This window comes from Rhinatrema bivittatum, chromosome 8 (genome assembly GCF_901001135.1).
Source record: "Rhinatrema bivittatum chromosome 8, aRhiBiv1.1, whole genome shotgun sequence".
In the NCBI taxonomy this organism is placed as follows: domain Eukaryota; kingdom Metazoa; phylum Chordata; class Amphibia; order Gymnophiona; family Rhinatrematidae; genus Rhinatrema; species Rhinatrema bivittatum.
In genome coordinates, this window is record NC_042622.1 from 99,033,100 (window position 1) to 99,047,125 (window position 14,026).

At 43.5% G+C, this 14,026-nt stretch overlaps 1 protein-coding gene across 7 annotated transcripts in view; it reads right to left on the bottom strand.

Annotated features, from left to right (window-relative positions):
• PHF19 (PHD finger protein 19) overlaps nt 1-4,164 on the bottom strand; it is a 67,746-nt gene extending 63,582 nt beyond the window's left edge. Inside the window, exons 1-2 of one of the 7 annotated variants that reach the window (XM_029611122.1) lie at nt 3,714-4,164; nt 1,909-1,961 (exon numbers count right to left, since the gene is read on the bottom strand). The gene's annotated coding sequence lies outside the window, so the exon portion shown is untranslated. Of the gene's footprint in view, nt 1-1,908; nt 1,962-2,635; nt 2,867-3,713 lie in introns of those variants that run through there. The other 6 variants (XM_029611121.1, XR_003858086.1, XM_029611120.1 and 3 more) reach the window with 6 other exon arrangements.
• Nucleotides 4,165-14,026: the final 9,862 nt, after the last annotated feature.

Genomic DNA, 14,026 nt, shown 5'->3' on the forward strand with positions numbered 1-14,026 from the left:
CACATGACAACACTGAGACAACACTAATAAGGCTGGTGGAAAATGTTCAACATTGTCTAGACTGAGGGCAGTCAGCTCTACTAAAATTCCTCGACCTATCAGCAGCCTCCAGCACAACAGATGATAGATATATCAGGCCCTGCATTGTACAGTTTTCCTTCTTCTCCCAAGACTATCCCAGGTCATATCTATTGGAACGGCTTGTTCTGAGCCTCAGCTACTCTCATGTGGGGTACCACAGAGCTCCATCTTATCATCCACCCTCTTTAACATCTATATGGCCTCTTTGGGCAAACTTATGAGAGACCACCAAATCATGCATTACTCCTGTGCGGATGACATCCAGCTACTGTTCCCACTTAACCCAAACTAAGACACCACCAAACTAAACAACTGTCTGGACAGGGTGACTGACTGGCTACGACAAAACAAGCTAAGTCTGAACCCCAATAAGACCATGAACCTAACCAGCCTCACTTCAAATTGATCCTGGATGGAACAACAATGACCCTTTGCTTCCAAGCTCGGAGTCTGGGCTTCATCTTGGACTCCCAATTAACCATCAAACCCCAGATCCAAGCAGTGACCATAACAGCCTTCTTCCTCCTCTGCCAGCTCCAGCATTTCTGCCCCTTCCCAGATAACTGTGCCTTCCTAACTGCTGTCTGAACCATTTTAATCTCCCAATCAGTCCAATGTAACACACTCTGCATTGGTATCCCTATGACATTTAACCACTGCCTACAGTTCATACAGAATGTGGCTGCCTGGCTGACAATGAATGCAAGAAAATGTGACCATGCAACACTGATCCTAAAAGCACTATACTGGCTCCCCACTCTCCTTCACCCCATTCAAATTCCTAACACTGGTCTATGAAACTCTCAAAGGGCAGGAGCCAACCTACCTTACAGCATCTCTAACCCCTTCGATACCGACTCACTCCCTGCGTTCCTCAACACAGACTTGCCCAGCTATACCCTCACCCAGAACAAAACACGTTACCAACACAAGGTCGAGAACCTTTGCTGGGTCAGTTCCCCTCTCTACCCCCTCCCCCCCTTACAGACACATCCGACCTTTTATCCTTTAGAAAGCTGGTGAAAATGTGACTTTTTGAGACTGCATCTGCCACCAGCCAATGACTCGAGCCCTACCAATCTTTGTACAGAACTACAGTACAGAATCTGAACTATGTACAGAATTGTACGGTACTAACGCAACCAATTTATTTACCCCCTTAATCACCAGGATCTTTAAACTGTCTGTGACACCTCTCACCCCCTATGTGTTAAGCAGGGCTCTGTGCTGGGTTAAATTCTTATACTTTATTAAGAGATGTTTTCATTCTCCACCATACAGCATATCTGCTATGCAGCCATTGTAATTTAAACACACACACACACACCCACCCCATGCACCCAAATTAATTAAACCTGTTGTAACATGCCTTGAACTCTCTGATTGGAAACGTGTGATATAAACAAATAATGATGATGAGAATGATGATGGAACATGAAAAATCTCTGGGTAGAGAAAGATAAACTCAGTGGGCATATATGCTCCTTCAGCCGAAAGCAAACCCCCTTCTCTCTTCTCACAGTGCTGGTAACACATATTTCTCATTGACAAAGGGAATCTTTAGACTCAGGGCATTTTCTCCGTTATTTGTTTATTTTCAAATGTATTAACTGTCTCTCTCCGAGGGGCTAAAACAAATAGTGGTGGCCTAGCCTAGTAGTTAGAGCAGCAAACTGAGATCCAGGGAAGCCAGGGTTCAAATCCCACTGCCACCGGACTTCAGCCTCCAGTGCCACAGGTACAAACTTACAGCCTGATTTATTATGGCTTTTCTCCCATTCTGTGTCCTTAGACTGTGAGCCCTCTGGGGACAGTGAAAATACTTACTGTATCTGAATGCTCCTCACCTTGAGCTACCAATGAAAAGGCATGAGCTAAATCTAAATAAATACATAAAATAAAAGCAATCAGTAAGAAGAACACGGAGAGTGCAAGGGGAAAAGTGCACATATGCACACACCCCCTTCACACCACTACATACATATATACACCCCTTGCAAGCCTTCTGACCTCCCTCTTCCCTGCACCTTCCACACTGTGAACACCCCTCCCCCCCCCCAACCTTCATTCCTTCCTCTCCTATAGACACCTTCTATAATGCATACATCCAGGTCACGCAGTCATAAAATATGCTTTTTTTGAAACTGGCATGCAATTATCACTTTCCCTTTTTTGGAGGGTTCTCTTAACATCCAAGCACACTCAGCCAAGGGGGGAAAAAAGGAGGAGTGGGGTTGAGAATTCTATAACTCTCTCCCTGCCTTTCCTTTTTTTTTTTTTTTTTTAAATCACTTGCCCCACTAATCTATTCCATTCATGTTCCACTCAGGCACAAACACAGAGTCCAAATAAGAGAGCCCACTGACGAGGTTGGCGAGTAAAGAGAGCTGCGGCACAGCCCTTCGTATGTGTGAATGTGTGTGTGTGTGTGTATGTATATATATATATATATAATATATATATATATATAATATATAATATAGTATATATATATATACACTATATTATGCACGGATACAGAAAGAAATAGAAAAGGCGGCTTAGATGTCTATACCCAGTTTGTGTCCCTCTGTCAGCAGCTGCAGTGGCCACTTTCACTTTGAAGCCTTGCCAGAGAGATGGCAGGGCTTGCAGACCCGCCTCCCTACCCGTGCTTTCAGGAGCCAGTCATCGCTGTAGCCACGAGCTGCCTCTGCACATCAGTCCGCGGCACCCAGCAGGTTGACAAACTGACACTTCCTGTCTGTGAGCCGGTGCCCAGCCAGGAGAGCTGGTGGCCCTGCAGGGCTGATATACCCTCTCTCTCCCCACCCTACTGAAACCAGCCCACCCCCTGCGCCTCCCCTCATCCGTTAGGTGTCTGTCCGCCAGGTCGCTTCGCCATCCAAAATATGCTAATTCCCCAATTTGCTCCGCTAAGAACTTTGATTGGCTGATTCAAAAAATATAAAAATAATTAAATGCATTTTGCGTTACTGTACACGGCCCAGTTCAGTTCTAACATCTTCCTAGCACCTTCCCCGAGCATGTCCTTCAAAACAGGAAAGCGAGAAATGGCAGATCTCCTAAATTAATAACTAACCACTTAAAGAGAGAACCTGCAAAGTGAACGGAAAACACGTTTTTATAACCAGAAGCATCAGCAGCGATTAAAATCAGCTCTTTTTTTCTATACTGTGGATATGAAGAAGTAGGTACAAGTTCACAGATTTAACATGTACAACTAAAATGAAAAGAGAAAGAATGACACAAAGTCTTGCTGTGGCTCCAGGTTGAGATGTGGAAGTTTATAGATTAAAAAATAATAATAATAAAATAAAAGATCACGAAACAAGAACAGCGTTCAAAGCCTTCAAAAAAAAAAAAAAAAAGTCAGCAAAGTATAAATAACGTTCCCCCAACAGAAAAATAACTATAAAGTTAGTGCAAAAAAAAATAAATTCCTAGAAATCAAAAGGCATCCGATTTTGCAAATATCTATCCTGTATAGAGACTAAAGGCTGCTTAGGGAGTGCGATCACTTATTTTGGCATTAATATTTTTTATATATTGCATTGCAGGGTAAGTGATCCTCTCTCTCTATATATATATATAGCCCCGGATTTTTTTTTATAATTGTTGTTGGAACTTACCGTGACGGAGTTTGGAAGTTTCTGGGGGAGGCAGTGAGGAGCGGGAGGTCTTTGGGGAGGATCGCCTCCTGCGACAGCCCCCCGAGCCCCGTCCTGGCCTGAGGGCGCAATCCGCGGCGCGAGCACCGATTCCCGGGCTCGGCCCCTCCCCAGCCTGCGGTCACCCCCTTCTTCTTGCCTCCTCCCGCTCCCGCAAAATTGTTTATTCCTCGGGCGGATTTCTGCACGTCGCCATCTTCTGAGGTTGCTTCTTTTTCTTTTTTTTTTCCCGCGAATTATTGACGTCTCGCTTATGTAATTCTGAGAGTCATCGCCCAGCAGCTGCAGCTATCCAGGAAGTGAGAGCGGCCGGGGCTCTCTGACAGCTCCCCGCTGGCGGGATCGAGGGTGCTGCCAAGCAGGGACGCAGTCCCCCGCCTCCGTCTTCCTCTTCTTTACCAAGCCACGTTCTCTTTCTTTTAATTAGTTATTTCGCAAATTTTAAAGACTGCGCCTTCCTGCACTTTTTGGGTCTTTTTCTCTTGCTTCAACCTCCATCCTCATCCCCACCCCCTTTCACCTTTTTTCCTTTCTCCTCCTCCCTAATAACTGGGCACATATTTTCCCAACTTAGGTAAATGCTGGTAATCGTTCCCCCCATCCTCCTCGCTCCAGTGTGGTCTTAAGACTTGGTGCATTTACCATAAGTTAGTTGATCTTGGGAGCAAGGTCATTATAGATAGATAGATTGATAGAAAGATAGATATATCTATCTATCTATCTATCTATCTATCTATCTATCTATCTATATATAATACTCCTCTGTGATAGACTTCAGGGGATGAATAAACACATATATACTCTTTTAAATAGTAAATTCAAGAATAGAAAAGCCTATCCCTACTAGGGATGTGAATCGTGTCCTCGATCGTCTTAACGATCGATTTCGGCTGGGAGGGGGAGGGAATCGTATTGTTGCCGTTTGGGGGGGTAAAATATCGTGAAAAATCGTGAAAAATCGAAAAATCGAAAAATCGCAAAACCGGCACATTAAAACCCCCTAAAACCCACCCCCGACCCTTTAAATTAAATCCCCCACCCTCCCGAACCCCCCCCAAATGACTTAAATAACCTGCGGGTCCAGCGGCGGTCCGGAACGGCAGCGGTCCGGAACGGGCTCCTGCTCCTGAATCTTGTTGTCTTCAGCCGGCGCCATTTTCCAAAATGGCGCCGAAAAATGGCGGCGGCCATAGACGAACACGATTGGACGGCAGGAGGTCCTTCCGGACCCCCGCTGGACTTTTGGCAAGTCTCGTGGGGGTCAGGAGGCCCCCCACAAGCTGGCCAAAAGTTCCTGGAGGTCCAGCGGGGGTCAGGGAGCGATTTCCCGCCGCGAATCGTTTTCGTACGGAAAATGGCGCCGGCAGGAGATCGACTGCAGGAGGTCGTTCAGCGAGGGTTCCGGCGCCTCGCTGAACAACCTCCTGCAGTCGATCTCCTGCCGGCGCCATTTTCCGTACGAAAACGATTCGCGGCGGGAAATCGCTCCCTGACCCCCGCTGGACCTCCAGGAACTTTTGGCCAGCTTGTGGGGGGCCTCCTGACCCCCACGAGACTTGCCAAAAGTCCAGCGGGGGTCCGGAAGGACCTCCTGCCGTCCAATCGTGTTCGTCTATGGCCGCCGCCATTTTTCGGCGCCATTTTGGAAAATGGCGCCGGCTGAAGGACAACAAGATTCAGGAGCAGGAGCCCGTTCCGGACCGCTGCCATTCCGGACCGCCGCTGGACCCGCAGGTTATTTAAGTCATTTGGGGGGGGTTCGGGAGGGTGGGGGATTTAATTTAAAGGGTCGGGGGTGGGTTTTAGGGGGTTTTAGTGTGCCGGCTCATGATTCTAACGATTTATAACGATAAATCGTTAGAATCTCTATTGTATTGTGTTCCATAACGGTTTAAGACGATATTAAAATTATCGGACGATAATTTTAATCGTCCTAAAACGATTCACATCCCTAATCCCTACAGCCTATTGAGGGACAACTGCCCTGCACAGAAGTTGATAAGGCACACACTCCTCACTCTTTCCAATTCAGGTTTCTTCTCCTTCCCCCGCTACCCCTCACCAATCCACTTTCCAGCTTCCGGTTCCAGGACAATTCCAGGAGTTTTCCCAAGTCTGTTGACTCACATTTTGTACACTATGGAGCTCCAGAATAAATGAACTGGAAGTAACTACCCAGATTCCAATTTTTTCTTCCATTGAAGGAAATGGGAGAAAAACCAAATTCCTATTAGCCACATTCAATAATTCCCACTTAAGAACATAAGATTTGCCATACTAGGTTAGATCAAAGGTCCATCAAGCCCAGTATTCTATTTCCAACAGTGGCCAATCCAAGTCACAAGAATCTGGCAGGATCCCAAGAGGTAGATACTGTAGATTCTATGCTGGTTAAGCAGGGAAAAGCAGTGGATTTCTGCAATCGTTTTAAACACAGCTACACTAACAGCTTTCACCACATCCTCTGGCAATGAATTCCAGAACTTCTTTATGCATTGAGTAAAAAAAATATTTTCTCTTATTAGTTCTAAATGTATCATCTCTAGTCTTTCTACGTTTTGAAAGAGTAAACAACTGATTGGCGTTTACCTGTTCCACTCCACTCATTATTTTATAGACCTCTATCATATCTACCCTCAGCCATCTCTTCTCCAGACTGAAGAGTCCTAACCTCTTTAGCCTTTCCTCATAGGAGAATCCTTCCATCCCTGAAGTATTATTTTCTCTGTAAGGCAGAGAGTAATGAAGCATAAATTTGTGAACAGGAAAGCTACCAAAAAGCACCACCATGTAGATTACAATAAACATCTATTTTGTGGAGGCTTAGCTTTAGAGAGATTAGCCTTTCCTGTTTTCCCTGAAGTGTTATTTTCTCTGATTACTTTTGAGAGACTTGCTTGCATGCATTTAGTCATAAGAACATGCCATACTGGGTCAGACCAAGGGTCCATCAAGCCCAGTATCCTGTTTCCAACAGTGGCCAATCCAGGCCATAAGAACCTGGCAAGTACCCAAAAACTAAGTCTATTCCATATTACTGTTGCTAGTAATAGCAGTGGCTATTTTCTAAGTCAACTTAATTAATAGCAGGTAATGGACTTCTCCTCCAAGAACTTATCCAATCCTTTTTTAAACACAGCTATACTAACTGCACTAACCCCATCCTCTGGCAACAAATTGCAGAGTTTAATTGTGCGTTGAGTGAAAAAGAATTTTCTCCGATTAGTTTTAAATGTGCCACATGCTAACTTCATGGAGTTCCCCCTAGTCTTTCTATTATCCGAAAGAGTAAATAACCGATTCACATCTACCTGTTCTAGATCTCTCATGATTTTAAACACCTCAATCATATCCCCCCCTCCGCCTTCTCTTCTCCAAGCTGAACAGCCCTAACATCTTCAGCCTTTCCTCATAGGGGAGCTGTTCCATTCCCCTTATTATTTTGGTCACCCTTCTCTGTACCTTCTCCATCGCAACTATATCTTTATTGAGATGTGGCGACCAGAATTGTACACAGTATTCAAGGTGCAGTCTCACCATGGAGTGATACAGAGGCATTATGACATTTTCTGTTTTATTCACCATTCCCTTTCTAATAATTCCCAACATTCTGTTTGCTTTTTTGACTATACAGTAAGACGTTTTCCTAGGGTGTAGAATTAGGATATAAGCAACAAAGCTAAGCCTCCAAAAAATAGATCCAGAATAATCATGAATTTGGAGATGTAATATAGGTTCTGCTTGTTTATTTTAATCTATAGGGTGGTGCTTTTTGGTAGCTTTCCTGTTCACAAATTTATGCTTCATTTCCCTCAGCCTTACTTATGAGAACAGACACCAAGTTATAAGAGAAAATGACACTTCAGGGAAAATATTTCATGCTTTATCATCTCAGCAGTCATAGGTATCATGTTGGATTGATGTGGTTTTTATCTTTGCCTTACCAAATAAACATTGATTTCATGACTTGATTTATATAATATAATATGATGAAAAGCAATGGTACAATCACTCTTTGCAGAACTCCGATATTTAAGATATAGCAATGCTTTCCTTGGTGCAGGTAGTTACTGAATTTTGTATACCGTACTTATCCTGGCGGGACCTATGTGACTGTAAAGGTTTCTGACTTCTTCAGACCGATGTAGCACCACTGTGGATTGTCTTGTGTTGTAATATCCAGCAGCTGGCAGGGAAACACAACCGCTTTCAGGTTCTGTGCACTTTTCAAGGCCATTGGTGCTCACTCCATCCACAAGGACTCAGATGCCTGGCTTACTGAGATGTTAAAACTTCAGGGGGCAGGGAAGAGGAGGCAAGTCCTGCTGATGAATCAGAAATCCAGCCTTCTTGTTTTAGCTTAGCCACATTCATTGACTTTCAGCGGCCAAGTTCAGTCAGTTATAAAGCACTGTGAACTGCATAGGGCCTAGGTCCAGCTCTGGAGGCAGATCCATGCTGTCTTTCCTTGCTGAGTTCTTTGCTGTTGGTTGTGAACACAGCCCTCACAGTGTGGCGATTCAACACTGCAATGCGATTTCCTTGAAATTAAACTTATTACAAGGAAGCTTTTCTGAACTGGCAAGGTCCAGGAATAAAAGAGATTGGGTGGGGTCTTTGGGCAAAATTCAGAAGGGCCTGCTCCATTGTACTGATGACTTGCTTGGGTGTGAGCACTTGCACTGAGAACCTGCCTATACTGCAAATCAAAATAGTCCTAGAAACTTAACTCTTTCACGATCTTATATTATTTATTTGATTTATATTCTTACCATGTTTTCCAAAGGTAAACAGGTTGAACGCAACCATGCCTTCCAGAAACATTTAAAATGTTTGTTAAAATATATTTTCCCACTAACTGAAAAACAACAGCTACTACATAATGTAGAGAGAATAAATATAGCAGGGACATGGGCAAGAGGCCCATGTCCCTGCTATATTGCCAATGAATCAAGCGAAGAGGAGCAGGTAGTGGGTTCCATTGGCCACAGCTTTATTTGACAATATTTCAGTAGAACACAATCCAATATATATATGTTCCTATGCAAACTAATACAATTTGTATCCTACCAATTAAAATATACACACCCCATTGCCATTTACATGATAGATATGCCCCTTTTATTAATGGCCTCCCTCTCCTCCCCCCTTGAGTCCAGCTCAATAGTCCTTATGATCGAATCTGTGGTTATGGTTATTCAAGTCCATCCGCTGACTTTGGCATCCCAATCTGCAGCATTGTAAGACCAAATTCACCTCAACCAGCATTTCACAACCTGCGGCTGCACAGCTATGGCTCTGGTTCTCTGGAATAAGCATCCAGAATGAATATGAAAAGAAAGTTGAAGGCTTTCTTGTTTTCGGAAGGTTTGAAATGGATTTAGAACATTTTCAGCAATATTTTAAACATTATTGATAGACTACACAGTTTTATTCCATTTTTGTTTCTTCCTAAGATAATAAATTTAATAAGAGGTGATAAATCTGGATCTCTTTATGCTAGCGAAGCCAATGGGTTTGATACTAATTGATTCAATGAGCCTTCGTAAAACCACACACTTGCTATGACGTCAGTACTGATTTGTTAGTCATTTTAGGCAGCAATGCTGACTTTTAGTAGCCACTGTTGGTAGATTTGAGAGTGAATATTTAAAAATATGTTTGTTTTTGTTTAATATTTGTTTGTCTGTTTTCTATGTATATTTTATTATGAATGTTTCAATGTGAGCGGCTTTGGATTCTGGATTTAGCAGGCTATAAAAATTGTCAAAAAAAAAAAAAAAAAGTTAAGGTCTGTGCCTTTCACTCCTATGCTTGCCCACCGGTCCATTGCCTTACCCTACAGCAGCAACACTCGTAAAGGGGGTCCCAGTTGGACATAGCAGGTTCTGCTAATATCCCTGGTGACTCGCCTTCTGTGCTGACGTCATGAGCGACTCACCCCTCCACCAGATCCAAGGGAAGTATAAAGAAGCCCCCGCCAAGCTGCAACAGTCACTCCCCTCCCCCACCCCCTCCCCTCCCCCTCCGCAAACCCTCAGAACCTTAACACCCCAAGATTGCATGGCTCACCACTGGCTGTCCACTTGGAAAAAGGCCCTCCTATGCCAGCAGAGCCATAAGTAGAGGCCTAGCTAGCCAGTATCACCCAGTGCCACCCCCTGCCTGCTGTAATTGGCTGGCCAGCCCTTGACTGCCCCATTCCCCTCTAAGCCACCAACCACTTTATGCTTGCGAGAAGAAAAGCAAAGAAGCCGGAAGGAGGGATAGGGACCATGAGGAATGCTCTTTGGCCACCCACCTCAGCACTGAGCTTGCATTTTCGTTGCTTACTGAGTAATTCTTGCTCCACTTCCTATAAGGTCACTCGTTCTTATGGATCTGTTATGGAATGGTAACTATAAGTTCTATGTCCAAAGACTAGACTTGGTTTCACTTCTTTTTTCACTTCTTTTGGGTGTAAGGAGATTTTTAAAAAATCAAAATAAACTTTCTTGACAAAAAGGTTGACTTTTACAAGCAATCAGTGGATAGATTGTAATTAGAATAAATGGCTTTTCAAATGCACCATAAACCTTAAGATAATATGAAAAATATGACAAATACAATGGGGCAAATCATATTCATTGCAAACATTAAAATAACAGTTATCAGATATTTATTAAAAAAAAGAAGAGATCCATTATATCTGTTATAACTACAAGATTACATGAGGTAATTAAACCAAATTGAAGATTAGCACTTAAAATGCTGCAGTTAAAGGGGAAAAACAATTACAATGGAAACACAATGGCCTATTCAGTCTGTCCATCCACCCAATCAATCCAGCATTACAAGTTCCATTACTTCCATAGAGATCCCTTGTATTTTATCCCATGCTTTCTTGAATTCAGATATTGTTTTTGTCTCTGCCACTTCCACTGTTGTATACATCACCCTTTCTGCCAAGAAATATTTCCTAAGATTACTCCTACATCTACCCTCTTTCAACTTCATCCCATGACCTCTCGTTCTACAACATCCACTCCATTGAAAGAGGATTCCTCCTGTGCATGGAAACCTTTGAGATATTTAAATGTTTCTATCATATCTCCCCCCTCGTCTTTCCTCTAGGATATACATATTTAAATCTTTAAGTCTATCCCCATATGCCTTACAACAAAGACCACTGACCATTTTAGTAGCCACCATCTGGACCGACTTCATCCTGTTTATATCCTTTTGAAGGTGCGCTCTCCAGAATTGTGCACAGTGCTCCAAGTGAGGCCGCACTGGGGACCTATACAGGGGAAATCTCACGTCCCTTTTTCTGCTGACCATTCCTCTCCCTATGCAGCCAAGCATCTTTCTAGCTTATGCTGTTGCTTTATCCACCTTTTTGGCCACTTTAAGGTCAACAGATACAATCATCTCCAGATTCTTCTCTTCTTTTGTGCTTAGGAATTTCACCTCCAATACTGTAGTTCTCCCTTGCATCTTTGCATCCTACATGCATTACTCTGCATTTTTTAGAGTTAAAACTTAGCTGCCAGACCCTAAACCATTCCTCGAGCTTAGCTAGATCCCTCCTCATGTTTTCCACACATTTCTGGCTGTTCACCCTATTACAGATTTTGGTATCACTGGCAAAATGTCAAACCTTTCCCAAAATCTTTCAATTTTGTCACTCACAAAAATATTGAAAAGAACCAGTCCAAGGACCAATTCCTGAGGTACACTGCTGGTAACACCCCCCTCCTCAGAAAAAAAAACCCTCCATTTATCACTACTTTTTGTTGCCTCCCACTCAGCCAGTTACTAATCCACCGGGTCACTCATCAAGCTGAGATGTGGCCTTATCACATGCATTAGGGCCTTTTCACATGCGATAATGCCCTACTGCATGCGATACTGGCCGGCATCGTAGCGGTACTATTCAAATTAAGAAAAGGGGAGGAGTGTGGGCAGGGTTTGGGCGGAGTTATGTCCCGGCAGTGCTGCAGGTGATAATGTTTTTCACATTATCGTTGGCAGCACCTTGGAAAATAACTATACCTTTTCCCGTGGCACTATGGGAGCGATTTTGTAAGGCACCGCTGCACTGCGGCGGGCGAAATTGCCGTAATGTGGCCAGCTGCACACTATCACCCCCAGCCCCTTTTTTCTTCACGGGCCATCATTCTGCTATAAATATAGCAGAATGATGAATCTAGGCCCCAGTTAGTCACGCTAAGTCCTAGACCAAAGGCTCTCAGTTTATTTATAAGTCTCCTATGCAGAGCCATTTCAAATCCTACCAACATATTTTACATCACAATCTTACCAACTGGGGTCCAAATGGACCCCATGCAGTTTTGTTTATTGACCTTTAAAATCATTGTCATTGAACATGCCTTATTATTTATTTCAATATGGAAAACACAAAAAGAAAGTTGTGACCAATTTTTCTTAATATTATTAACATGACTTAAGAGAAATCTGTTCATTTCTTATTCACAAATTATAAATGAAATGAATAAAATTGACAGACATATGCAATTACATTTTTCATTGCATTTTGAAGATGAAATATAATAAAAAACTAGTGTTGTTCAGTGTTTGTGAATGTTTCTAAGCTCCCTGCTATGAATCTGCTGTAGGTGTAGATGCATTTGTCACCTCCTGCTACAGCACAGGTGTCTGGTTCCCAGGGAAATCCATGCTAGGGATATGAGCACCATGGGGTCTGTGAGTATGCATGTGCTGGTGCAAAGGACTCACACTCGGTGTTGTGGAAGATGTTGCTGTTGTTCAGATCAGACAAGGAAGAAGAAAGGGTTGGTAGGCCAAGATGGCATCAGCGTCGGCAACGCTCTGGCGCTTATCAAAATTTAGTGCCTCCATTGCCTAGGCTTAAATCAGGACCTGAGAGAGACCCAGTTGGTTCCTTCAGTAGCATGCCGATATCAAACCCAGCAACCCTAACCCCAGCTTGTTAGATAGACACTTTTGGTTTCTAGAGTGTTCTAACCTGCTGGTACTCTACCCAGCTAATCCGGGGCCTGCTGTGTCTCTAAACTGGAAAAATCTTCCTTCCTCACTTTCCTCTTATGGCCCATTGTTAACGCAATGCAGGGAGAGGTAGCTTTGGATTCCATAATAAACCCAGACCACATTTCCTTGCACCAGTGGCGTAGCCAGAATTGATTTTTTGGGTGGGCACAAGGTTAACATGGGTGGGCTGTAGGCATGCAGGTCTACTAGTTGTTTTTTTACTGATAAATAATGCCAAATTATGCAGCATAGCATTCACATCTACGCCTAAGTATGAGGTTTACTTAATGATACAAACATAATTCACGGTGATTTGTGGTACTTTAGCCTTCTTATTATTACGATTTTATACACGGCTCCTACCTGTCCATAAATTTTGAGAGAGCGGTTGTGTTGCTTATATTTAAATTGCTAACATCTCAAAATATAGATATATATTTTTACCTTTGTTGTCTGATCTTTGTATTTTTCTAATCAGTTGGTCCTGGTCTCTTTTTCCCATTTTTTCCCTTATAGGTCATTTCCTAATTCCTTTTCAGTGTCTTTCTTCTATTACTGTCTTCTTCCCTTCCACACACACACACACACACACACACACACACACACACACACACACACACACATGCTTTCTCTCACAGACTCCCTCTCACACACTCAAGCTCTCACTCTCATATGCTCTCCCCCCCCCCCCCAAGCTCACATTCAAGTTCTCACATTCTCACCCCTCCCCAGGCATTATATTCTTATGCACACACAGACGCACATCCAGGCACCCATTCTCACCCACACACATAAACCCAGACTCCCATTCTCACCCACAAACCCATGCTCCCAGTCTCACCCACACATATTCAAGCTCCCATTCTCATCCATACATATACACATTTAAGGTACTATTCTCACCCACACATACACACATTCAAGCACCCATTCTTATCCACATATTCAAGCTTCCATTCTCACCCACCCACACAAACCCAGGTTCTCATTCTCACCCATATATACACACATTCAGGCTCCCATTCTCACCCACCCACAAACCCAGGCTCCCATTCTCAACCACACATACACACATTTGAGCTCCCATTCACCCACATATTCAAGCTTCCATTCTCACCCACATACACACCCAGGCTCCAGTTTTCACCCACACACACTCCCATTCTCATCCACACATATACATTCAAGCACGTGCACAGCTTCCGCTTTCTCCCCCAGAGCAGGAAGATCAGCTGCCTCTCCTGCTGCCACCGGACTCCTGC